The following is a 25,796-nucleotide window of genomic DNA, read 5'->3' on the forward strand; positions in this document are numbered from 1 at the left end:
CCTCTTTTGGAAACTTGTAAGTATTCTCTGCTTAAGATTCCTTTTTTATTATTTTTGTTGGTTTATACTGTTTGCTTTCACTAACAATTTGTTGTTGTTAGATCATTTAGCCGAATTTCTTTTGCTTGTTCTAATGTTTTTTTACCAGGTTTTTAAACGTTGTGGTAAAATGGGGTGCCTGGGTGGCCCAGTTGGTTAAGGGTCTGACTCTTGGTTTCGGCTCAGGTAGTGGTCTTGTGGTCATGGGGTCGAGCCCCAACTTGGGCTCCTGCTCAGCACGGAGTTCTTTTGGGATTCTCTCTTCCTCTCTCTCTGCCCCTCCTGCTTGTGCTCTCTCTCTAAAATAAATAAACTAAAAAGAAAAAAAAAGGGTAGTAAAATGCACAACATAAAATCTATGATCGTAACCATTTTTAAGTGTACAGTTCACTGGCATTAAGTACACTGGTGGTGTTGAGCAACCATGACCACCATCCCATAATGCTTTGTGTCTTATAAAACTGAACCTCTGCAGGTATTAAGCAGCTCTCTTTTCTCCCCTCCCCCCAGCCCCTGGCTACTGCTTTTACACTTCCTACCTTTATGATTTTGACCACTCTGAGTATCTCCTACGAGTGGACTCACACAATATTTGTTCTTTAGTAACTGGCTTATCTCACTAGAGAAATGTCCTTGAAGTGCCTCCACATTGCAAAATATTGTAGCAGATGCTGTAGCATTTTCTTTACCCTCTTTTGTTTTGTGGTGCGGGTGGGGAGACAAGGGGGCAGGACCAAGAGGCCGGAGTTGGGGTGGACAGGTAGACATGCTACTCTCCTTGGTTTAGATTTTTGACTTTGTAAACTTAAAGTCTACGATGGTTTCCTTGTGTGTGTGTGTGTGGTTTTTTTGTTTTGTTTTGTTACTTTTTGTTTCGTCTGCCCTCTCTCACCCCCTAACAACCCTGTCCCAGGATCTCTTTTTTCTGGAAAATTCTTAACCATCCTAGACTCTTTACTTTTTTTTCTACTCCTTTCATTCTCTGTACTTAACAGTATTTTGCACTTCACTATGTATCCTTCACACTGTTTTCTTCATCTCCTCATCCCCTAAATAGGTCTGGTGATGGACGTTGAGGGGAGAGGCAGAGAGGGTAGAAGAATAGGACGTTACCTGTTCTGCTTCTTTAAAAAAAATTGTTTACCAGCAATCTCCTTGTCCCTATCACGATTAGAAGCTTAATTTTATATTTAAGAGCAAATCAAACTTAGATGTTGAAACTGTATCTGTTGACATTGTCCAAGTTTAAATACCTACATATTTTCTGTGACTGCAATAAAGGGACTTGGGGTGGGGAGTGGAGAGGAGAACTTGGTTATCTCCTTTAGTCAGAAGACTTCTTGAAGTCATACCTTCTAGAATCAGACTTCTGGTATTTGATTCACTGTACTTGTGGCTGTTGCTTTGGTAGCTGAGTCCAAAGACTGCTTTATAGAGCTGATCCTAAGCCTGGGGACATTTTGAAATGAATGGGGTGTTTACATCAGAATAAAGAAGATAATTTGCTCATATTGGGCTTGAAAATTTAGACTTACCACTAACCGTGCCATGAAAGAACATACTGGTAACCCAAGGATGGGAAAAATAAGACTCTGAAAAATGTCCAAATCTTTAAAATGCATTCTATGACTAAGAAACATTTTAGTCTTGGACTCAGTACAAAATTTCAAAACTTAAGCTCAATGAGCCATAATAGGGCTAATCATAAAATTCTTAACTGTAACAGCCTTTAATTATTACAAGCTGTAGCCATGCTTTGTAATGCTCACAGCAATGAGATGCTACAACACTATCTTTTCAAATAGTAGAACTATTTCAAGTACCCTACAAAATAATTATACTTCAAAGTGCTCTCTAGGCTTGGGACCAAAAAAAAAAATAAAAAAAATAAAAATAAAAAGGTGGGGGGAGAGAAAGTAAACTCATGCAAAAACAGAAAGCATTCACCTTCTGTAGGATTTTTATCTTCATTTATTGATCAATTGTAATTGAAATTAAAACTGGATTCCATTAGTTCAGATCTGGGGAACTAAAATTCATAGCCTTATTCATGTTAAAATGGAGAATAATTTGTTCAAAATATCCTGGTGAGAAGAAAATTGCCTTATGTCTTTGAGGGGTCAGAATGGTTTTCACAGTGTCTACAATAAACCCATTGCAGGACATAACAGATAATTGAAAACAAAAGCTGAATATATTAAGTCTGTTGGTACCAAGGTTAAAGTAGTGGAATGACTTATTCAGGTTAAGTGATGCTATCAATGTGGTGCCTTCACATGTGGTACATTTAGTACATTAATACTTAATATGGCACTTACTTATGTTATTCATATAAAGCTTCTATTCTCACTTGTAATTTGAATATTTCTTTAGAAGATGGGAATTTTTTTTTCCACAATGAACCTCTTTTTCTCAAAAAGCCTTTTATCTGTAGTTTAAACAAGCAATTGTGTGATGATCAAAGAGAACCAAACCTAACCTGAGGGATAAATCATCACTGTCAGACCCAAACTCATTTATTGTCTTATCCGCTAAAATGAAAACCTATTTATAGTATCAGTATTGGTAATATATAGGTTCATGAAAGCAATCATGTTGAACTCCTAGATTTATCAAGGATGTATTTTTTTTTACTCCCTAAAACCTTGAGGAAAAGAGTTTTTTCCCCAGCCGTCTGAAAAAGAATATGCTCCCCACCCTGTTTTCTACCCTTCCCATCTTTTTCTTCTTGGCTTTCCACTTTTGCCCACAGTACTTGCTTACTTTCTTTCCTCCTGTTATATCTTTCCCCATCCTCTCTTCTCTCCAACATTCTATTTCTGTAGTTTTCTTGAAAGAATAAAAAGAGGCATCAAATTACATAATGTTTATTGACAGTGTTGATCTTAGGGTCTTTGGTGTTTACATGAAACTGGAGCCAGTGAGAAGACCCCATTCTTAAACTCAGAGTAGGAAGGAGGAAACTTGGAGTATCTCCAGTAGTGCCCATGAATATTGTCGAGTAAGTTAATACTATTTGATCAGGCTTAGCCTCCTAAGTGGACTCTCTCACTTCGGTCTTTATTCCAAGAGTGGATTTGTGAGGCACACCAATTGGGCTGTGATCTCACAATACTAAATGGGTCCCTATCAACCACAGTAATGCCAGTAGGTAAACTGGGCTTGTCAACGTATGACCTCTGCCAGCAGATCCAGCTTCTTCTTCCTCTCCTCTCCTCATCCTAGCCTTCTCTTGCTGACTTTAAGTATTCCTATATTTCTCGCATTCTTCCCTCCACTTATCCAACTCCATAGCAGTTACAAACGCAATCCAAATTCTACTTTCTCACAGTAAGCTTTCCCTGATTACCTTCCCCTTTAGGCAGACTGAAGCACAATTTTTCCTGGGCTCCCACTTCATTTTGTAAGTACCCACATATTAGGATGTGTGCATGCATGCTTTGTTTCACAGGGCTACAAGAGTCCAAACTCCTTGAAAGAAGAACTGGAATTAAGATTCAGGTCTTTCTCACTTGAAAGGCAACTATGTTTTACGTCCTATTGAATGTGAAAGATTGCTAGCAATGGAAAAGTGGAGAAGTTGAAGTTGCAACCGAGATTTCAATTTTACAGATTCAACAGGTCTTGAGATCTGAATTTAGTGAGATCTTGAATTTAGGAGGACTATGGAAGGAGTAGATGAAACACCCATAATGAAGGATAGCTGCATGAGAAAGGCTAACATTTAAGGCATGAGGACTAGAGCTCAGATGTTATCAGGGGAAAGAGAAGAGGATAGAAGCCAAGATGGACAGATTTTTAAGGAGGAAAGATTTTAAGGAGCCTTATAAAAGGCTTTAAAAGTATCTAAGTTTTTGGAATGAAAATAGAAAACAGGAAATCATTTCAAAGAAATCTCAGTATCTAGGATAGAGCAGATTAAGTTGTAATAAAGTCTAGATTGAGATGAAATTGAGGAAGTATATATATATATATATATATATAGTATACAGATTACTAAGTTTGAACTTGAAAATGAGTTAAGGTAGAGTTGGTGCAGGACCTTACCTAGAAGTGAGAAATATGTATAAATGGATGTATTTTTAATGTATTTGTAGGTTGAAGAGAGGGAGGTAGTTGAGATGGAGAGTTGAATGTACAGAAACGGGGAGGAAAAAAATATATATATGTGTGTGTATATATATATATATATATATATATTTTTTTTTTTTTTTTTTTTTTTTTTTTTTTGAAGCAACTAATGTGCAGAGATAAAAGAAGGGGACAGGCTGCAGAGCACAGCAGGAGAGTTTGGCCTGGGGTTAAAGGAACTTTTCTGTCTAGAGGGATATATGGGATCCTGGTTCAAATGTAGGTATGTTTGAGATGGAACACTTTTTTTTTTTTTTAAAGATTTTATTTATTTATTTGACAGAGAGAGAGCGATCACAAGTAGGCAGAGAGGCAGGCAGAGAGAGAGGGGGAAGCAGGCTCCCCACTGAGCAGAGAGCCCGCTGTGGGGCTCGATCCCAGGACCCCGAGATCATTACCTGAGCCGAAGGCAGAGGCTTAACCCACTGAGCCACCTCAAGTGCCCCTGAGAAGGAACTTTTAACTCCTAATCCTGGTTGTTCTTTTGTTAAATGGAACAAACCCTTTGAATTCAAATGATATTGTAGGTGCTTGCTTCTCTATTTTACTTGCCTTTTGGCGTTTATGATGTCCAGGTGGGTATCACCTTGCCTTATTCCACCATACAAATCTATTAGTTGTGATTCCTGCCCTTCTCCCATGAGCAGTTATGCTCTGCAGCTCAGTATAGGAAAGCAATTAAGAAGTACTAAGGAACCACACCAGCATTTACCTCTAATTGTGCTATCTAAAGGTTGTAAAAGATTCTTATGCAAAAAATAAATTTCTCTTTTGCTAAGATATTTGAGCAGGTATTAATCCAATTAAAGCAAACAAGCTCTGTACTTCATGGCTCTGCTTACTGGGAGACCTTTACTGCACAGTGAGGTTGGCTATGTGCATTTTAATGCTTAGCAAGAGTTGAAGAGCTCTGGAAGATCCATTTTGGGAGAAACTAAATGGTAGGCAGTTATGACCAAAAACTCCAATGTAGCCTAGGGACCCACATAAGGAAGACCACATTTTTGTCCTTTGCTCTCAAATCTTCTTTGGGCAGGGTAGCTTTATGTAGACCATGTTTCATTTCAATCAAATTTTAAGAAATCTATACACTTAATTCCATATGATCACATGGGGCACAGTTACCAGTATTCCCTCAGTCTCCACTCTGTTTAAGTCCTACAATCTTTGCCTTCATGAACTCAAATACCTTCAACTTTTAACTTTAGTGTACTTTGTGTGTTTGATAGGTTAATGAAAAACTTTGAGTAACTTTCATAAATACATTTGTGGACCTCTATTAGGACACTCAATATAAAGAAGGTCCTGGGATTAACTTTTTCTGGCAAAATAATAAGAACTACTATTTATATAGAGTTCCTACCAGATGCTCAAAGTTTGGTGTTCATGTTATTTATTTAAACAGTCATTGTCTAATCTCACTGTTTCCATTTTGGACTTGTGTATGCTGACTCTTCAGTTCTTCTGTAATGAGAGAATTAGCCTAGCAGAGTTTTTAAAAATTCCTCCCAGCCCATCCCATGGTTAAGCCACAAAGAGAAACTAAATAATTGCTATCCAAATAAAGCAACAAAGGAAATGAAACAATGTTTTTCTTCATAAACACTGGTTTAGGCAGTGATTAATGCAAGGTGGTTTAAAAGTGCTAAATAGCCATTAATAAAATGTTTGAATGAATTAAATCAACTCTGTGAATAGTACACTTGTGGTTTTTAAATGTTGCACATAGACTGGAATTACTTGACTCATTGCTCATACTATGAGGAGGTTCTGATGTCCTGGAGTTGTTTAACAGAAGAGTGTAAACGGACCTCTCAAGTGGTCTTTGAACAGAGCCCTATGCAATCCACATGGTATTGGCTGAGCACTTCTGATGTAGGGGTAAGGCTCTGTGATAGGCCTCAGAAGAGAAGGAGCCGGGGGTCAGGGTCAGGGATTGGATAGGGAGCAGGCAAAAATCAGTACGCTGTTTCCTGCCAGTGGAATTCACATGCTGTCATGGGGGAGGAAGGGCTAATAGAAATAATTCTGACACATTTAACAAATACAAAGTCTTTACTAATGAATGAAGGTACAGAAGAACCTACCATTTTTATGATTGTATATTTAAAGGTTAAAATTGATTTTTATATTTTACTTCTAAGGGATGCAATGAAGCATGAGGCAAAGTAGCAATTTATTGCCTGCTCTGTGACCCTTCTGCTGTCCACCACCGAAAAAGTGCTGTTTTTAAGGATGAAGTCTTTTCAGCTATTAACATTAGAACTCCTATCCAAACTGACCTCCTATTTTCCATTACAGCTGGCATTTGCTAAGTGTTTCACAAGCTAAATAATAAGCCAATTATCAATTAGGCATTATGACTCAGGGTGGTAGCTTTTAGGGAAAATATATTTACAATTTTATAGGCGCTTTCTTTAATCAAAAGATTGACTGGTGGTAGTAATTAGTGTCCACATAACAAATCCAAGGGGAAATATTTTGGAGATACATTGGGTTTTGAGTGCCCTTTGTCAAAAACTGTGAGGCTGTGGTATTTTTATCCTTTTTGCCAGGAAACAAGTTAACCCACCACGGTTTGGCAGAAGCTGGCAGAAAACCTGAGCCTCCTGGGACAGACAAAGGACAAGGTTATGTGATAGACCATAGCAGTATGCTCACAGAAATAGCAGTGGCCAGTGTTTCCTCATTTTTTCCTGCTACTTCCACAGGGTGATGGAGCAAGCTCCTAGTGATGCCGGCATACAGAATAGGTTGTGTGAAAGGAGAGATACCTAGAGGGAACCCAGATCATTCATACGGGGCACAAACCTGTCAGAACTTTGTCCCACAAGGGTACCTCCTCCTTATGGTAGTAAATAGTAAGCAAACCTGCTCTCTCTTCTGGAAGAAGACACTATCTCCACCTTCCAAGCGATTTGCTATATAAATATCCTTGAAAGTCCAAAAAAGAAGGCCGACTAGTGTTTCTGAGTTGAAGACCTGCAGAAACACAAAACACCCCTAGAAAATTGTTTCCAGACATCCTGAATTAAGAGCTGCTTTTCCACCAGTAGCTCCTATTACAGGACAAGCAATGCTTTAGGTATCTGAGAGGATACCTGCAAGTATCTTCAGCAAAGCCCCCAGTGATTCCTGCAACAGGCACGTGTATTCCTGTCTCACACAGGAGGAGCTTGAGGCTTAGAAAAAGTTACTGGTTTGGATACAAACAATGAGGAGCACCATGGGATCTAACCCCAGGCTTCTCAGACTCTCATAACCAGGATGTTAGATTCTGCACTCACCCAATCCAACGATCAACCCATTTAACTTTCCTGCAGGGATTTTTAGGGACTCCGTAGGAGGATGAATCTTAAAGGTCCTCCTGCAGAAGATGATGATCCACAGCAATTTGCTGAAATAACACAAAACCCTTTGTGGCCTATATATGTCATTGACTAAATTTCTTTCTTAAAAGATGATCACATATAAATTACTACATAAAATATAAATATATAACTATATATATGCATTATATATTTATATATAATGCATATATAATTTATTATATATAATGTATAAATTATATATGTATGTATTATATACAAAAATGAGGCTCAAGTAAGAAACTCTAAGTAGTTCTCTGGTAGTAAATAGATTCTTCTTTTTGTTCATTACTTTGATACTTTGGGACAGTTGATTACTATTGAGAAGTTTGTAATATAAATAGTTGTGACTCACGAGCAACTAAATATGGTCTGCTCTTCAGCGCCCACGGGTTATTGAAAGTCACTTATTAAAGACCTCTCTGGTCCCACTACTTGTGTGCATATATTTTTATGCACCATTCTAGGATCGGCTTTGTGTGTGTTCCTACATGATGCTCAGACTGCCCCTTCTGCCTCCAGTGCTTCCTTCCAGGGGCTTACGTGATCCCCTATACCCACCTCACAAAGATTTGGCTGATCTCTCTCACAGATAGCAATCTTTTCCTCAGCTGACCGTTAGATCTTACTTGCTTTTCATGGATCACCTTGATTGTGTATTTGTTTTACACATACAGTCATAATGTAAACTTTTCTGGCAATCCTAGGTGTCTTACTTACCTTTGCATGTTATCATGTTGCATAAACTATATTTGGTGTGAAGTAGCCTTGAGGGGACCCAAGAATTTATACTTCGGACTAATTGGTGAGGAGGACATCGTAATACAATGAGAAGGGGGCCGACCTTTCCCTCCTGTGGCTAGGCCCCGTTTCCTTCTGTTGTGTGTGAAAAGGGCATAAGCTCACCACTTTCCATTTCGGCCTGGTGCACCCATCTTTGGTGTGTGTTTCACTTCCTGCTTAGGTATTTCCTGCTGAGACTTTGAAGAGATTTACTTCTCTTCTTTTTGAAGACCTTCTGGATCTTCCTTAGTATTGCTTCTTCTAAAGTCTCACAATATGGTATAGCAGGCTTTAAATAAAAAAAAAAAAAAGGAAATAAAAAAAGAAATGTTCCCAGTGTTGTCACCCTTCCTGTAAAAACAAACAAAAAATATTCTCTTAATATTCTCTTAATAATTAGCACTAATTAGTGCTGTGAGCAGATGGCTTTCCATTTTATTCCTACTCAAAGCAGAATATGGGTTATACTTCAAATTTCCAGATGCTATGGTTTCTATGTGGTACCACTCTGAAATGAGTAAAGCATAAATGAGATGTGTATGTTCACGTAGATGTAAATATGAAACTTTCCCATGACCTTTCTCTCCCCTCCCTCCCATGTTATGTGTTTTCAGTATATTTATGTACATATAAATGTAGGTTTAGATGTATCTGACCTAATATAGCTATATTCACATGCCTCAATTCTAAGATGCATATTTTTATGCATTCAGATGTTTTCGGATGACACCATGCTTCTTACATTGACTTCTATATTTAATGTTGAGTTTCTCCCTCTGAAAATCTATGAGCTGGTAGTGCATTTAATTGATAGCTTTTTTGGAACAATTAAATATTTAAGGGAGAGGGCCATTGAAAGAAAATCACCGTGGTTTATAATGGGAAAAAAGACTTTTCTGAAAGTTAAGTACCCAAATATGATTGTTCTCCCCTCCTTTCTTTCGCTACCACCTTCCCCATGCCCCCAGGTTGGAGTAGAATGAGAGGTAGAGTCAATGTTAGGCTTCAGTGTGGCATTAACACAAAATGGCAAGTATTCCTGGGGCTACTGTAAGTCCAACAACACCATCTTCTCCTGCCTAACATTACAGTAATCTTTGTTGGCATTAAAGGTATTTCATCTATGGCAGAGTAACATTTAGTGGATGGATTAGGAGCCTTATCTTGCTAAGACCAGCAACATCAGGAATCAATAGATGAGTGATTTCTGCAAATGGAACCTGAGGGAGGAGCACACTTTTTTCCTGAAGTTTCCAGGGATGATGCTAACACTGCAGATGGCACAAATGGTGAAGTGGAGGAATTTGATTTTTTTTTCCCTCCTGAATATTCTTCAAACTCAGATTACGTCCTAGGGGATGAACATTTTAGTTTAAACTCAGCTGTCTTCATTTTAGGGTTTTTTGTTTGTTTGTTTGTTTTTCTCCCCCAGCGACAGAAGGAGAGCAACTTAAACACTTTGTTCCTTTTCCAGGCGTAGCAGTTGATTCAGAATATAAACTTTGTTGAAAATATCTAAGTGAATTCTGCCACAGTACTTGTAAAGCTCAACTTTATTTTTCATGAGCAATTTTACTCACCTGTGGTGTAATGTGTATATTTCATTCCCATAGGCAAAGATAAAATGTTTTCTTCTGGAATAACATACTTTTCTCTTTAAAAATGGTTACTTAGAGAGGAAAGACTTTTCTAGGCCTCAGTTTCCCCATCTGAAAAAAGGGTGAAAATAAGGGTTCCTACCTTAAAGGGTTGTTAGGGAGAGTGAATTACATAATGCAAGGAAGGTTTTTGACCTGGTGCTTAACCGTAGTAGGTTATTTGGTAAATAACAATTGCATGGAGACACTTTGACACTGAGACCCTTTTCTTAGGTGCAATTTGTGATTTATAGGTCCTTGTCAGCAGGATGTGTAGCCCTGTGCCAGTGAAAGCTGGGCTTTGGCCTTCAATCTCTAGTCTATGTGTTCTACTTTTGGCAGACATCTGCCCTGATGCTGTCTGTAAGGAGCTCATTTCTCTGTGTCCAGGAACTCCAGAATGACCATGTGTGGCCTGTGGAGGCTGGTTCAGTGGCGTCCTCACAATGCTACTGGATCACTGTAGCCTGTGCTGGGCTCGTAAAAACCCCTTTCACCTTCCATCTCCAGTCCCAGCCTTTCTACCTGTTGGGGTGAGCAGTGCCTGCCACCACTGCCATCTCCTTGTTCCCTTTCCCTCTGGAAATGCGGTGAGGTTTCCCTTCTCTGGTCTTCCTACATTGAAGCAAATCAGTCTAGCTCCTGTTGCTGGTAGAAAGTGAACTAAATTGATGTTTAGCGTGCAGCTGCCTGTAGATGGAACTCTCGTGTTTTTTTTTTTTCTTTCTTTCTTTTTTTTTTTCCCGAAGTGATGTCATCAGCCAAGCACTAATTTTTTTCTTTTAATATTTATTTGTAATTTACCTACATGTAGCATTAAAGAAGCATCTAGAAAGAGAGAGAAATATACAGAAGCTGACAGAAAGAAACCGATCATTGACAAATCCCTCTTTTTATCTGTCTCTATTTCTCCAAATGGAATGGGTACGCAACTCTAGAACAACAAACAGTTATACCTTGGCCAGATAATATGGAGGCAGGTCTCAATCCAGGCTTTTGGGGTAAACACAGGGAAATTATTCAAGATACAGAACAATTCCTTGGGCAGTATCTTCTTTCCCAGAGCAACAGTGCCATTGGCACAGATGGCAAGGGGTAGCCAGGGACCTAATGACTAACATGTATTGATGACTACCATTAATATTCAAGGAATTGTGTTACATGTTTAACTACTACTTCTCCTCCTCCTCCTCCTCCTCCTTTTTCTTCTTTTTAATGATTTAATTAATTTATTTGATAGGGACACAGCAAGAGCGGGAACACAAGCAGGGGGAGTAGGAGTGGGAGAAGTCGGCTTCCTGGGGAGCAGAGAGAGCCCATGTGGGGGCTCGATCCCAGGACCTGGAGATCATGACCTGACCCAAAGGCAGATGTTTAATGGCTGAGCCACCCAGGCGCCCCATGTGTTTATATTCTTAAAAAAGAAAAAAGAAAAGAAACGAAAAATGATAAGGAGTGATTATTTCATAACTCTGGGACTGCTATGGTATAATGCATAGGAAAAACTACCTGGGAGTTACAAGACCTTCACTAATGCTGGTTCAGCCACCAAAAGCCTATGTAGTGTTGTGTCATGTCCTTCACCACAGTTCCTTGCACAGTGGGAGGGTTGGGTTTGTGAATTAAAAAAAAAAATTATTTTATTTATTTATTTGACAGAGATCACAAGTAGGCAGAGAGGCAGGCAGAGAGAGAGGGAAGCAGGCTCCCTGCTGAGCAGAGAGCTCGATGTGGGGCTTGATCACAGGACCCTGGGATCATGACCTGAGCTGAAGGCAGAGGATTAACCCACCAAGCTCCCCAGCTGCCCCGGGTTTGTGAATTTTATACGGAAGGTCACAAAGTGGACACACTCAGAAGCCATTGAAACTCCTAAGTTATGACCTGAATGTGCTTATCATTATCTGCTATATTTTCATTCTCAGTTAGAGATTGATTAGTCAGTTGTTGAGGTTTGGGGCTTTCTGATTGTTTGCTTTTCTCCTCACTTTTGGGCTATTTCAGCACCACTGATTTTATATATTTTTATAAATACACATGCTCACCTACCCCTGACTGGGGAAGTCGTAATGTAAGTATAGAAACTGAGAGAAGTCCATCCGTCTCTTCAGTCATAATTCTCAGAGAAAAGACTTCATGGGAAAGGATGAAACCTTTTGATTACAATGAAATTTGGAACCTTAAGATTTTGAGGAGGATTGGGAACATATTTTTCAATTTGTACATTGTAACTGATAAGCAGATAATGGCTATAATATAAGAAGTTTATTTAGACTTAGGAGATGGATCGTTCTTACACACATGAAGATACTTTATGTAATCTTGAATTCCAGAAATATTTAGTATAGGACTAAAAACTAATTATCATTCACAAAATGCCAGTATAGCTTCTGGCTTATGATAGTAGATGGAGTATTTTCTTTATCTATATGGTCAGGGCTTTTCCTGGAAGCTTAGGGTAGTCAAGGCTTTCCCAGTAATTAAAGAAACATTATCATTATTGTTATCCTAATTAGCTACGTGGTATACTTACATAGCACACACAAACAAACACCCCATCTGGGGGAAGGAAAAGACTTAACACTGTTACTTTGTGTCTGGCACTTTGCCTAGCTCGTTATATACTTTATTGCATTTAATTCTCAAAAAAACCCCAGTAACATCTACACTGCCAAAATGTATTGTATTCCTTGCATGCCAATGGGAAGGCCATTATTCTCTATCACTCTTGCTTATTTTTTTCCCTTTCTTCTATTCATTTCTCTTTCTCTCTCTCTTTCCGGCTTTCTATGTTCCTTTATTCTCTCCTCCTGCACTCCTTGGTCCGGGTTGCTGATAATTGTTCCTTTTCTTTCCCCTTCCCTGTGCCTCCCTCTGGGCAGTCTTAAGTCTGCCAAAGGCTCCTGTGGGTATTCTTTAGCTCTGTTGGTAACTTTTGTAGCTAAAACTGTTGTAGGCTTCTGGCATAAGTCAAACCACATTTGGCAACATATGTGTTTTGTATCTGGAAACTGGGTTATACTCATTCTAGAGCAATTAACTAGATAATTGCTCTGGCATAAAGACAGCCTTGTCCTATTCTTGTAATGAAATAGGTAATTTTAGCCATAGCTCCACCTAATACTTCCAGGGAGTGCTAAAAAACCTGGCCCATTCTTGTTTTAGATCAATTAAATGTCTCTGAAGCTTTTTAAATAATCACTGTGTTGTTTTTGAGCTGGGAGTCCTCGGTCTCTCATGAAATAAAAACCAAATGCTCTTTGAATTAAGCAAAGTGTACAGTGGAGGGGCAAAAAGTTCACCTTTTCTTGCTTTAATTTTCTTTGGCCAGGGCATTCGACTAGTTTGTCGAGCACTCCAAATTACTTAAACCAAAAGAGGAGTGAGACTGTAGTCCTAAGGTGTGATATTGGAAAGAATGTCATAAAGGAGGAGGGAGATGTTCCTGGTCTAATACTGGGGTTTATATCGTTGACTGGTCATTCCAGCTGATGGATAATCAGCTGCACGGTTACAGAGAACCCAACCTGTGTGCTCAGCTTTGTACTGTTCTACAAATAGAAAACTACATGTTTCCTTATGCTTAGGAGGGTACATTATAACTGGGTAGTTTAGAGGATCTCCCACACATAACACAAACTCTGCAGGAGAATTGGGGGTAACTGGTTTTTTAAAGAAACTTTAAAGGCTGCTGGTGTTCGCAAGAAACAAAAAAGAGCTGTTTGAGAAAGATTTCTTGTTGAATTGGGAATGGGAATGAGAGCCCTGAAGAATGTAGTAAGTGAGGAACAGTGTGTCCCAAGCAAAGAATATTTTGTCATCTTCTACCTCCTTCTTTATGATAAAACTAAGCAAACCAATCAGGCAGAAGAGATAAACCTTCAGGTTTTGGAATCAGAAAATGTTGCTTTGGACTATTACTTGTTACTACCTGGCTTTGTGAACTTCACCATGTCTCTAGTCTATCATCTATAAAATAAAGTTTGTGATATACCTTACCTCTGGGTCTCCCAGAGGATTTCTTATGATTCTCTTCATTCACTCAATATGTTTATGTTGTTGTTAATTTGTTTTAGCACTTAGTTCTAGACTCTTTGCTAGGCTGGGGGATCTAGAGTTAAATATATTGGATACATCTTTGTATCAGAAAACTTAAGGGTTGAGTAGAAAAGACCTGTGCAACTACATAAAAGACATGGTTTGACTACTCCTAGCAAATGTTTTAGCAGTCTATATGGGTACTTTCTCAGCTGTTGCTACTGATAATCATAGTGTCACAAATGGGAAATTATAAAATAGAAGAAATAATTCCATCTTCCACCCAACCCAGCCACTAATATTATGCAAATTCAGCATTCTGCACTGAGTCATTAAACCTCTTTAAAAGCTTCCCAGTAGAGGATCATTGTGTGTGTGTGTGTGTGTGTGTGTGTGTGTGTGTGTGTGAGTGACATACACACACATATATATGCACACACAGTAATGTTTTAGGCTGGATAACATCTCCTTGAGAATAGGGGTTCTGCCTTTATCTGTAGGAAGTCTAGAAAACTCTATAGCATAGAGAGGTTCCTCATCTTTGGCACTGAGATACTTGCTACTTTCTTGACCTTCTTATACTGAAGTCCTCAGCCTGCCCATGGGGAGCTATGAACTTGGGCGATCCCTTCAGGATTGTCCCAAATTGGGGACATGTCTCCAGGCCTTCATATCCCCTACATGGATCAATGACTGGAAGAAGGCAGTCACAGAACTAGGGCGTGGCCTTGGGTGAGGCGGCTCTCTTCAACTGAGGTAACTCCCTGAGAGAGCTGGTGGAACAAATCCCTTAATTCCTGAAGAGGGTTGTGGGTGGTGGGTCACAGCATCGCCCTACATACACATTCTTCTCTAAAAGTTAAATTTAGGGTAGAATCTTTATACTCTATGACAATATTGCCAATGTCTGCATAAAACAATCATGGAGTTTATATTCAGATACCCGTAGGTTCTCTGGAAGCTTTCATTACAATAGAAACTAGACCTGAGAGTGTGTGTCAGATTCTCTGAGATGTATGCTTGTTGGGGTTACAGAGGAAACTGGGGGTTATCCAGATAATCCATTATAGGACAAATCTTTTCTCCATATTTCCTTACATGATATGGCTGAAATTTTAGCTCTCTTTGAACAGCTCTTTATTGGGTCCTGAGTCAGCATTCTCTCATGAAAATGTTACAGTTAAATTAGGTAGTTGCCTATCATTTACTGTCTTCCCTATTGCATGTATATTCTTCTTAATCTTATTTACACTAGCAACAAATAGCTCCTAGAGAGCAAAATGATGCTTTTATTTCCATCAAGGACTGTGATCACTAGTTTAGTCATATCCTAATACATTGCTGTACTGAGCTAAGCTAATGACTGCTCAAAACAGTGCAATAAACTCACAAATGAGAGTTTATTCAATTTTCAGTAACTGTGGGTTAAATTTCCCAGGAATGCATAAAATATAGGGCTTTCTAAGATTACACTTATTTGCTTGCTTTTAAATAAATTTGTTGCCATTAAAATCTGACCTATTTTAATTCCAATTCAGATGTTAATCTTACATTATTTAAAAATTTGTTCTTTAATGTTTTTATGATTTTTAAAAATAATAGAACTATTATTTTTGTGGGGGGGTCAACACACAAAAATCCATTTCTATGCTAATGAAGTGTTATATGAGACTCTTCATGCTTTTAGAGAGAAAATAGACAATACTGAAATTTATCTTCTTGGATAAAAAGTGCTTGTTAAAAATATAAACCATGAGCTTTCTAGTTATTCCATTTTTCTCATGTCTTGACAGAAGTGTTGGCTTGAAATTACTGGGGTTGGGGAGGGAGGATGCAAGGTGGGAGTGTGGGGAGAGAAACCAGAACAAAACAGATGAATGACTGGTTATAGATTTAAGAAAACAGTGAGCAAAATGAAAAGGCAACCTAGGGAATGGGAGAAGATAATTGCAAATGATGCTACAAAGAGCCTATATCCAAGATCTATAAAGAACTTATTCAACACAATACCCAAAGAATGAATAATCCAATCAAGAAATGGGCAGAAGACATGAACAGACATTTCTCCAAAGAAGAGGTACAAATGGCCAACAGACACATGGAAAATGTTCACATCACTTGGCATCAGGGAAATGCAAATCAAACAACAATGAGATATTACCTCACTCCAGTCAGAATGGCTAAAATTAACAAAATGGGAGACAACATGTTCACAAGGATGTGGAGAAAAGGGAACCCTCTTACACTTATGGTGGGAATGCAAGCTGGTACAGCGAGTCTGGAAAACAGTATGGAATTTCCTCAAGATGTTAAAAATAGAACTACCCTATGACCCAGCAATTGCACTACTGGGTATTTATCCCAAAGATACAGATGTAGTGAAAAGAAGAGCAATATGCACCCCAATATTCATAGAAGCAGTGTCCACAATAGCCAAACTGTGGAAAGAGCTGAGATGCCCTCCAGCAGATGAATGGATAAAGAAGATATGGTCCATATATGCAATGGAATATTACTCAGCCCTCATAAAGGATGAATACCTTGTTGCATCCATTTGCATCCATGTGGATGGAACTGGAGGGCATTATGCTAAGTGAAATAAGTCAAGCAGAGAAAGACAATTATATGGTTTTACTCCCATGTGGAACATGAGTGATAGTGTGGAGGACCATAGGGAAAGGTGGGGAAAATGAAATGGGAAGAAAGAGAGGGAGACAAACTGTGAGAGTCTCAGAACTCTGGAAAACAAACTGAGGGTTATGGAAGGGAATGGTTGGGGGCATGGGGTAATTGGGTAATGGGTATTTAGGAGAGAACATATTGTGATGAACACTGAGCGTTAAACACACTGATGAATTGCCGAACACCACCTCAAAAACTAATGATGTACTGTATGTTGGCTTACCAAACCAAACCAAAACAAAACAAAACAAAAAAACCTTATACAAAAAAAATAAATAAAAAGTTATCCTTTTGCAGTTAATAACCATAATATAATGTTTAACTTTGATCTACTTTTCATATATTCCCCACTTTTCACTTTTTTTGATAGCTATATATAAGAATGTAGAACTGTTACAGAGTATGATTTCTCTAGGATAAACACCAGTTAGCTTTAGTTTTTCAGGAACATATTTAATGTCCATCATTAGTCCTAATGTCATTGTCACTCTAATTATCAGAAAGAAATTCTGAAAAAGAATTTATAAACACAATATTCTTTGAACTCCTGAATTCTCATAACATTGTATCATGGCTTTTATACCAGAAGGCATTTGTGCTAAGTATTAAGTCATTAGCTTACATTTTCCCCTATGTGTCTTTGTTATTACAAGGTCTTATGCCCTAAAACATTTCTGTAGACAAATTGATGACCATCTCCTCCTCTCCCATTGCTAACTTGGTTTTACTGCCTGGCTGCCCCATGGGTTCTGTTTTTTTCAGCTTTATTAGTTTGTTTTTCTGTGTTGGTTATTCTGGTTATAATTTCAAGTTTTTATTTCAAAGTTTATTGAATTAAAATTTTTAGAAGTTCATTTGGTTGTGTTATGATTGAATATATTGGATTTTCTTTACATTTATTTTCCCTATTTCTATATTTATCCCTTCAGTCTTTTATATATTATCATATCTTTTAATTTTTAGATTTTCTTCTTTTCATGCTGCTTGTCTTAATATATTATCCTCAGTGTTCATTCACTTGTGTTTCATCTATTTCTGAAATGTTTTCCTTAATTTTCCTGTGTTTTCCCAACTATACTTAAAACTTTTCAGTCATCTAAATTCTGAAGTTTTTCTGTATCAGATTTATATCCTTTTGTTTTCTTAGTTTCTAAATTTATTTTAAAGTAGTAGATTATAGTTTTTACCTTTTTAGGCTTTTATCTTTATGATGTACATGCATTTGTCTTATTCTTCACCTTGCTCTATTAAACAGAGATTTTGAATGGGGTTTTATCTTAATCCTTTTCTGTTAGTCATATTGAAGTGTGACCATTTTTGCTGTTTTTATGAGAAGATGGGCCACGATAACTTTCCTCATAGCTTCAGAATTACTTCTGCTACTTTCACAAAGGGTTTAAGATGATGAACTTGTACTTCATGTAATATGGAAGCCCTTCTTCTCACCTCTACTTTGATATGGACCTTCCTTTTCTGCTTTGTTGTTCCTCTTGTTCAATTTGGATTCTACTCCCAATACTGTTTTTTCCCCCTCAGTGTAGAATTCTGTTTCAGAAAAAAAAAAAAGTTTCATCTAGTTTCTAGAGTTTAAAAGGCTCAGAACCACTCAACCACCATCTGACCTTAATATTTCCCCTATTACCTTGCAAACTGGGGTCCGTAAACTTTGCTGCCATTTTTGGCTGCTGCACTCTACATGGCCTGTTGAATATTCTGGTTGGTACTGTATGTTTTCTGGGTCTTAAGGCCATCTAATGGCTTCTTGCTTTTTGCTTTCTTTCTTAAAGTTGCAGATCCTATCTGGGTCATGTTGCTATTGGTGTCTTCGATCTCCCAGTTCATATCTTCAGATTTGGGGGACTCCTTGCAGCTACTTTGTTACAGAAATATTTTGTGAGATTTGGATTTTGCTATCCTAGGTGCTCTGTCAGTTATGGGAGGTGGTAGGATTCAGATAGCCAAAAATTTTCCTGCCATCATTTTCTTAAGCCAGCATTTTAAGTTCAATTCAACATTTCTGAGATATAAAAACTATACGGAAACTTTACATCAAAGACCTATCTCAGTGTTTTATTAGATTAAATGGTGCTATATTTCTATTTGAATTTGCTAGAAAAAAAATTCTGTAAGACTTACCTTCTAGGAAGAACTAATTTATAAATATCCTGCATCTTAACAAGGGGCAGTGGAAAACATAGACAATGCAGTTAGACTTGGATTTGACACCAGTGTCATTAGGTAGTTTACTGTTTGTTACCTTTCTGAGCCTCTGTTATACTGCTGAGCTCAGTAGGTACCTAAAACACTTCATGAATGAATAATTGAATTTATTTGAGCCCTGGTAGCTTCCTTGAATTATTATGTGAATTGATAGGAAAGTTAACAATATGTGTAAAGTGCACATCCTTCTCCTATTCATCATTCTCCTTAGGACTCCTAATGACAAATGAGTATGTTCCTATGTGAGGGCGTCTATGTGGCTGTCCTAAGTGCACTGTGTTCATGATGACCTGTGTTTGTGTGAGGACACGTGCATGTGCACAGTACCCCACTCCCCAAGACTAAGGATCTACCTTCAGCATAGCTTTATATGATAATATGTAAGAGAATTCTAGAGTTTCTAGGGGTTAGAAATAAGCTTTGGTGACTGACTTCGTTATTTATGAGCTTGCTGACAATCCCAGCTCTGTCATGGGGGATCCTGGTTGGTAGGCTATCCTTTGACCTCAGAAAAATCTCCCATAACATCAACAAGGCTTGGAAATAACAAAGACACTTAACTGAGGCTTTTGGTTCAGGCTTAGATGGAGCAAAGACAAGACTGGTGCTTAGGAAGCGCAGAAGGAAAACAATTCCAGTTTTTAGAAAAGATCACCCCTCACAACAATCTAAGAAATGAAAGCTGACAGGCAGTGGATTGCTTCACTCCACTTCCACTAACCATAAGGGCAATAAAAATGGATGGAGAAAAACAACTGATGAACGCCCAGGCTTTGCCTCATAAAGAGAAATTCACTTAATAGGAGCCAGAAATATACTTCCCCTTTCTCAGTATTAGTTTCTAGATCCATAGACCAAGTTGGGGTCAAGTAGACAGTTGGGTAAACTGCTGTTGATGGTAGAAATGGTGCTTTCTTAGGATCACTGCCCTTAACTCTGCATCTCTACCCTTGTGACATCTCTTCGGTGAATAATTTCCCTCAATGAACAGAATGGGGAAGTAGGGGAGGTTGGTGATTGCTTAAGCATTGTGGCAACTGTAAATACCTCAAATACAGTGCGATAGGCGGCGGCTGAAGTGGTAAGAATCTTGTTCCAAGGTTTCAGAGATGGGGAAAATAGATATGGGATAGATTATACTTAGCATAAGGGAAATATGTAGCTAAATGCTTGATAAGTACTAGAAATTGGAAAACAATCTGGGTCTGTGAGCTTGCCTCCGACTTTAAGTCCAAGAGATAAGGCACATACTTCTACGTGGGAATTGAGCATCGTCATGGGAAATTGTCTGTCTTTTGGCAAATGTTGGGTCTGAATGGAGTTCTCCCCATATACAGGTAAGTAAAGACTACATTGTATCTATAAAAACAACAACAACAAAACTGCAGGATAAGAGAATGGAAATAACCTTTCAGCTCATTACAGGAAGAACATGCCACTGAAAATGATCTATTTTCAGAATCCGTGCAGGAACTGGAAATACAACATCATAATGTTGTGCTGCTGCTTCAAGAGTGCATCAGAAGGAGAAAAGAAATTTTGGTGAAAAGTTAGGAGGTAGTGCATAAGGGAATGACACTGGAAAATGAGTAAGAACAAATACCAAGTTCTCCATGAATACAAAGCATGAAGACATTAATGCCAGGAAAATAAGAACAGATTCAGTCTAGGACTTAAAGGTGTTCCTGAATTAGACATTAGAATAAAATGTTTAAGAATACAACTTAATCCTATAGCTAAATGAAATATTTGAGAATGCAATTTGAAAACTTCCCATGTAAAAACAGAGATTCACATCTAAACCCATTCCACCAAAAGCTTTTAGGAAGGATAAAGGGGAAAGTTTAAACACTCATGAAGTCAGAGTAAACAATTACTGCTTACAAAGTAACAAATCAGGTGGACCCCAAACTGTTCTTCTATAGCATAAAATGCATAACCAGTAGATCAGGATCTTTGGAGGGGGGTGGGAAATCTTAAGAGGGAAGTATGGGTTAACTTGTAGTGATTGTCATTCATATGTAAGGCCAAAGCATCTGGAAGGTATGGAATAACTCAGAAAACAAGATCCATTGTCTAACAGGCGTCTTTGATAAAGGCCACTGAACATAATGATTACTTGAAAATGAATAACTTGAGTATGAGGATATCAAACTCAAGTGCTTCCTTATTTTATACAAAATTAACATACCTAGTTAGAGTAAGTATTGTCACACTACTTCCGTAATCTAGATCCAAACCTGAGACCTATAATCACTAAATCTTTCCTCTCTTAATTCTGCACCTTTCTCTGTAGTGGAAAAAATGTCTTTTCTGTTAAGCACTAAATCAATTCAGTTAATCCACAGTTAAGGTAATGTCCTGCTGTGTTTGAAGACCACCTAAGGTAATTTGGTTCTAACTCTAAATACACAGAAATCTATAAATCGGTAAGTATAAATACAAATACCTACCTATACAATGATACAGGCATAATTATAATTAGGGCTACTACACGGAGTTGAAGGTTGTGCCCTACACATATGTGACTGTGTGGGCTGGAACGGAATGAAATTTGACCATGGTCTTCTTCAAGGAACACCATAGCAGAGGGCTGTGTCTGCTTGAAGAAAGACAAACAGGTGATGTCTCTTGACTGGCATTCCAAGTCTTGTGCCCACAACTCTGTACAACTTTCTCATTCATTCTCCTAGAAGGGGAACTTTTGATGTCGGTCAGGTCGTGATCTCAGGGTCATGGTATCATGTCCCACATGGGGCTCTGCGTTCAGCACAGAGTGCTTGAGATTCTCTCTCCCTCTCCCTCTGTCCCTCAGCCACCAATTCTGTCTCTCTCTCAAATAAATAAATCTTCAAATAAATAAAAGCCACTTAATTGTACACTTTAAATGTATGTATTATATGATACATGAATTATGCCTCAATAAAGCTATCTCTAAAAAGAAAAAAGAAGGCACCAAATAGACAACTGGTACAATACACTGTGTGTAGCAATATTTACTAAAACAACCGCTTCTGTCCCTCACACGGAAGTTGTGCGGAATGATATAAAAGGCCATCTGCATTACCAAAGACCTGGAGTAATGACTTTCTAATCTTTATACTGAGTGACCTGGGTTCTGCTTTTTAATTAAAAGTGGGAAACCAGTGGGAGATCATTATCTATGGTCAAACTCTCGTCATATTCTAGTTCATCTAAGGCCAATAAGTGTTCCTGAGATAACAATACTTAAAAAGTCACTAGTACTGTAACCAGCACGTGTGCTGCAAATAAACTCTTCTTTAGCTAAAGAATTCTGTGAGATTTAAAGCCCCAGTCTCACTTGATAGATAAAAAGAAGAGAAATTCAAAGAAATGGACGGGGTGAGGATATAACATGTGGTACCATAAAAACAATGCTGACCTAGAGGGAAAATGGGTAAGGAAATCAAAGTATTACCAGTTCTTATTTCTGTCAGATGAGATTCTTGAGTTATTTTGTTCAAATTTACATGAAAGCCAACCTATAATTTTATGCTACATCAATATAAAATCATATGTCCTATGATTAGAACTCAAATATTTTCAGAACAAAAAGGTTATTAATTACATTGATGGGTTAATTTCTTTTTTATTTGATGTGTTAATTTCTAAGGTGGTGAGACTATTGGGGATTTTATTTTCTTCATCTGTGTGCTTTGAAATTTTCTATAATTTACAGCATATAAAAATCCTATGAACTAACTCACTTCAGTTAAGATTTTTTTTTAAAGAAATTTGTGGCATGTCTGCAGATATAGAGAAAATCCCATTATGTATAACAGATTTAAATGTTATAGGACCTGTGCTGCACTATTGTTATTTACACAACAGCTTATTATAATTCTTCATTTATAGTCACAGGGAAATTCTACAGGAAATGAAGCTCTTGTGTAAATATTGTCTTGATAAAAAGAATAGCTAAAGTTTTCTTGGAGATTTAATTTAGTTTGGCACTTTACAAACTTGCTGATCATATTTTCCTCTGAATTGATAGGAATCCTACTTTGTCCTTAATGTTTTTCTTTTTTTTTCTACATCTAAATGGAAAGTTTTATAAACATTGCCTATTAATCCTCACATTTTTGTGAAGTAGTAAACTGAGTCTCCAGTTTAGCTGAGCCAACCGATAGTTTAAAAACTTTGCCTCTGTCCACTGAGGTGAGAAGGGCTTCTTATTGGCCAGCCAGTACCCATGTCCATAAAGGGGTAATCTGGGAAAAAAAACAAAAAACAAAAAAAAACCAAAAATCAACATTTTGATTTTTAAGCTCTCCAGGGACAGACTTGCTCAAGCCTTACACAGCCATCACCAGTGAGACTTGATGCCTGCCTGAGAGGTCCTTCACCTTCCTCTCAGTTTGACTACATTTTAACAGGCTGCTTCTTGACTTTAGGTCCTTGACTTTTAGGCATTGACTTCGGAGAACTTGTAATTGTAAATTCTCCCTCTGTCTCTGAAATGTAAATACTCTCCCAGTGCAAAAAGGTCCTTCTCACAGACCTGAAAGCCTACTGAAACGTAATCATCAAGAAAGGAAGATGGTCCCCCTATTTCTCAGCCTCTGTGAGAAGGAAAGAGCTGAAGTTCAGCAGGTACCAGATAGGAAACACAGATAGCCTGATCATGGACCAGGCCTCTCTTTAACTTCCTTTGGTACTTTTTCTGCTAACTCCTTCTCCCCTTCCTTTTGCTTTGTCTGAGTTCAGTTCAGTCTCTTTCCTCTATGGCTAGAGCACTAAACAAAGTTTTCTTTGCCCGTTTTAACTCCGTGGTGCAATTTTCTTTATTTGTGCTGTATAATGTATATTTTCTGAGTCTGGGATCCTTGCATCAGAAAATACCAAAGCTAAGATTCCAACCACTCTCTGAAATAATGGGTTAACAGACATGAAGGATCATTTGCTTCCAAGAATCCAGGAGGGAATGGGGAAAGAGTTAATGTGATACCAGAATCTTCCATTTCTTTCTTTAATGTCCATATGGTATTTCTGTTGAGAAGAGTTTCATTATACTTTCTTCAGATATTAAAATGTGAAAATTTGAGTTAAATTAATGTTTTAATCTGTCTGCTGCACATGCAGTGTTGAAGGAAGTGACTTCAAGGCTTTTAGAAGTCAATCCCTTTCAACCTAAAAGTCACCTGGCAGGGCTCTTGTAGCATAGTTTGGGCTCCAGTTTTATGTGTTTCAAATTTCAACTTACAGTTTATGTGTTTCAACTTTTCTCTTGAGATTATTCCTTTTGGGGACTTTTGATCTTTTATTTTGGTGGATCTCAGCAGTGATGGGAGGTAAAGTGTGGGCTCAGTAGTCCATTTTCAGTGGAAACCTGAACAATTCGATGTATCACTTCAGTTGCCTTGATTTACCTCTTGGTCATTTTTTGTTCATAAGTGCTGTATGGTCTGTTGCCCTATCCATGTTTTTATGGCTTTAACTTTAGTGATTTTCCCTAAGTTTTTATGTGTGGATCATCCACTTATTCCCAAATGACCATCGCTTTACCTTTAAATGGTGATACTTATTCTTTGGAAAATAGCAGTGGGCAGAAGGAGCAAAAGGGGAATATAGCTAGAGCCTTTTTGCAGTCTTGGGCTAATTGTGGGTTATACCTGTCCCAAAATTGGTTCCTTTTAATTGGGGACATATTTCTTCTTAATTTTGCCTTATGGGTTTCCAGCAGAGCCTTGTAAGTCACAGGTTCTTTAAATTACATTTGGTGACCACCTAGAACCTATTATGTTTCTTTTACTACACATGTCATCCTGTCATCTCCGTCTATTAGAAGGCAGGATTGCTGATATAAATGTCCTTTCACTGGGTTTACTTTCTTTTATCTTCTCCCCCCTTGCTGTTCAATGATGTCAAATCAGTTCTCCAAAAAGGCCTACCCACCTGCAAACAACCACTCTACACATATCTTCTAGGGCTGACACATAGGGAAGTGCAAGGACGTATGTATTAGTAGCTAGCATGGCCTTCTACTTCTCCCCAGATTTCACTGCCTGTAACTAGTGCATCCTATAAACTGTAGTCTAGAATTATGGTAGTTCTCTTGTTTCATTTGAGAAGTTTTTCTGTTTTTCATTCCATGGTTCTTTTTGGATGAGAATTAAAGAGGAAGATGGAAAATAAAATAGATTCTGTCTTTGTTACCAAAATTTGCTATTCTGCTTTTTAGTTGGGAAATTGTATGGTAAATGGCCATCTCCCCTTCTAGATTCTAAGCCTTAAGATTCAGGCAATGCCTCTTCTAGCCTCCACATTTGATCAATCATCTATCATAACCTCTGATATTCTGGTAGGTCTGCTGTCTCTTACCTTTTCTTGGCCCCTTTTATAGGTCCTTTAGTAAGGTCTAGCTTTGGTCCAAAAGAACCATGAACATTTGTGCCATGGGTCGTTAAGTCTAATATTCTCAGTGCTTTTCCAGCTACCCTTCCCTATAGAGTCTCCCAGGGTAGAATTAAACAGCAGGGAACACATTTTAGCCTATCTCAGTGGCTCTCTTAAAGCTCCCTCATTTGGCTTGAGTGGAGGGAATCTTTGAAGTGGCAGGAACAGCTTCACAATGCACTACTACCTCTAATATCTGCACACATATAGACATACTTTATATATATAAAGTTCCTGTTCATGTTAATTTACATATATAAAGCTCTTAAATCTTTCCATAATCTCTATAAATATGAAATATCCATCTTATATAACATAAAATACATTTATATATAATATCTGCTTTTTAGATATATATTTATATATATTTTAACTAGTCTAAGCTTTATTAGGTAATATATACATTTATATAAATCTATAATCTTTATATTGAATGCTATGTAGTACATGCTATATCCTTTCTATATTTTACTTAGCATAG

Source organism: Enhydra lutris, unplaced genomic scaffold (genome assembly GCF_002288905.1).
Source record: "Enhydra lutris kenyoni isolate GAN:26980312 unplaced genomic scaffold, ASM228890v2 scaffoldscaffold16, whole genome shotgun sequence".
In the NCBI taxonomy this organism is placed as follows: Eukaryota; Metazoa; Chordata; class Mammalia; order Carnivora; family Mustelidae; genus Enhydra; species Enhydra lutris.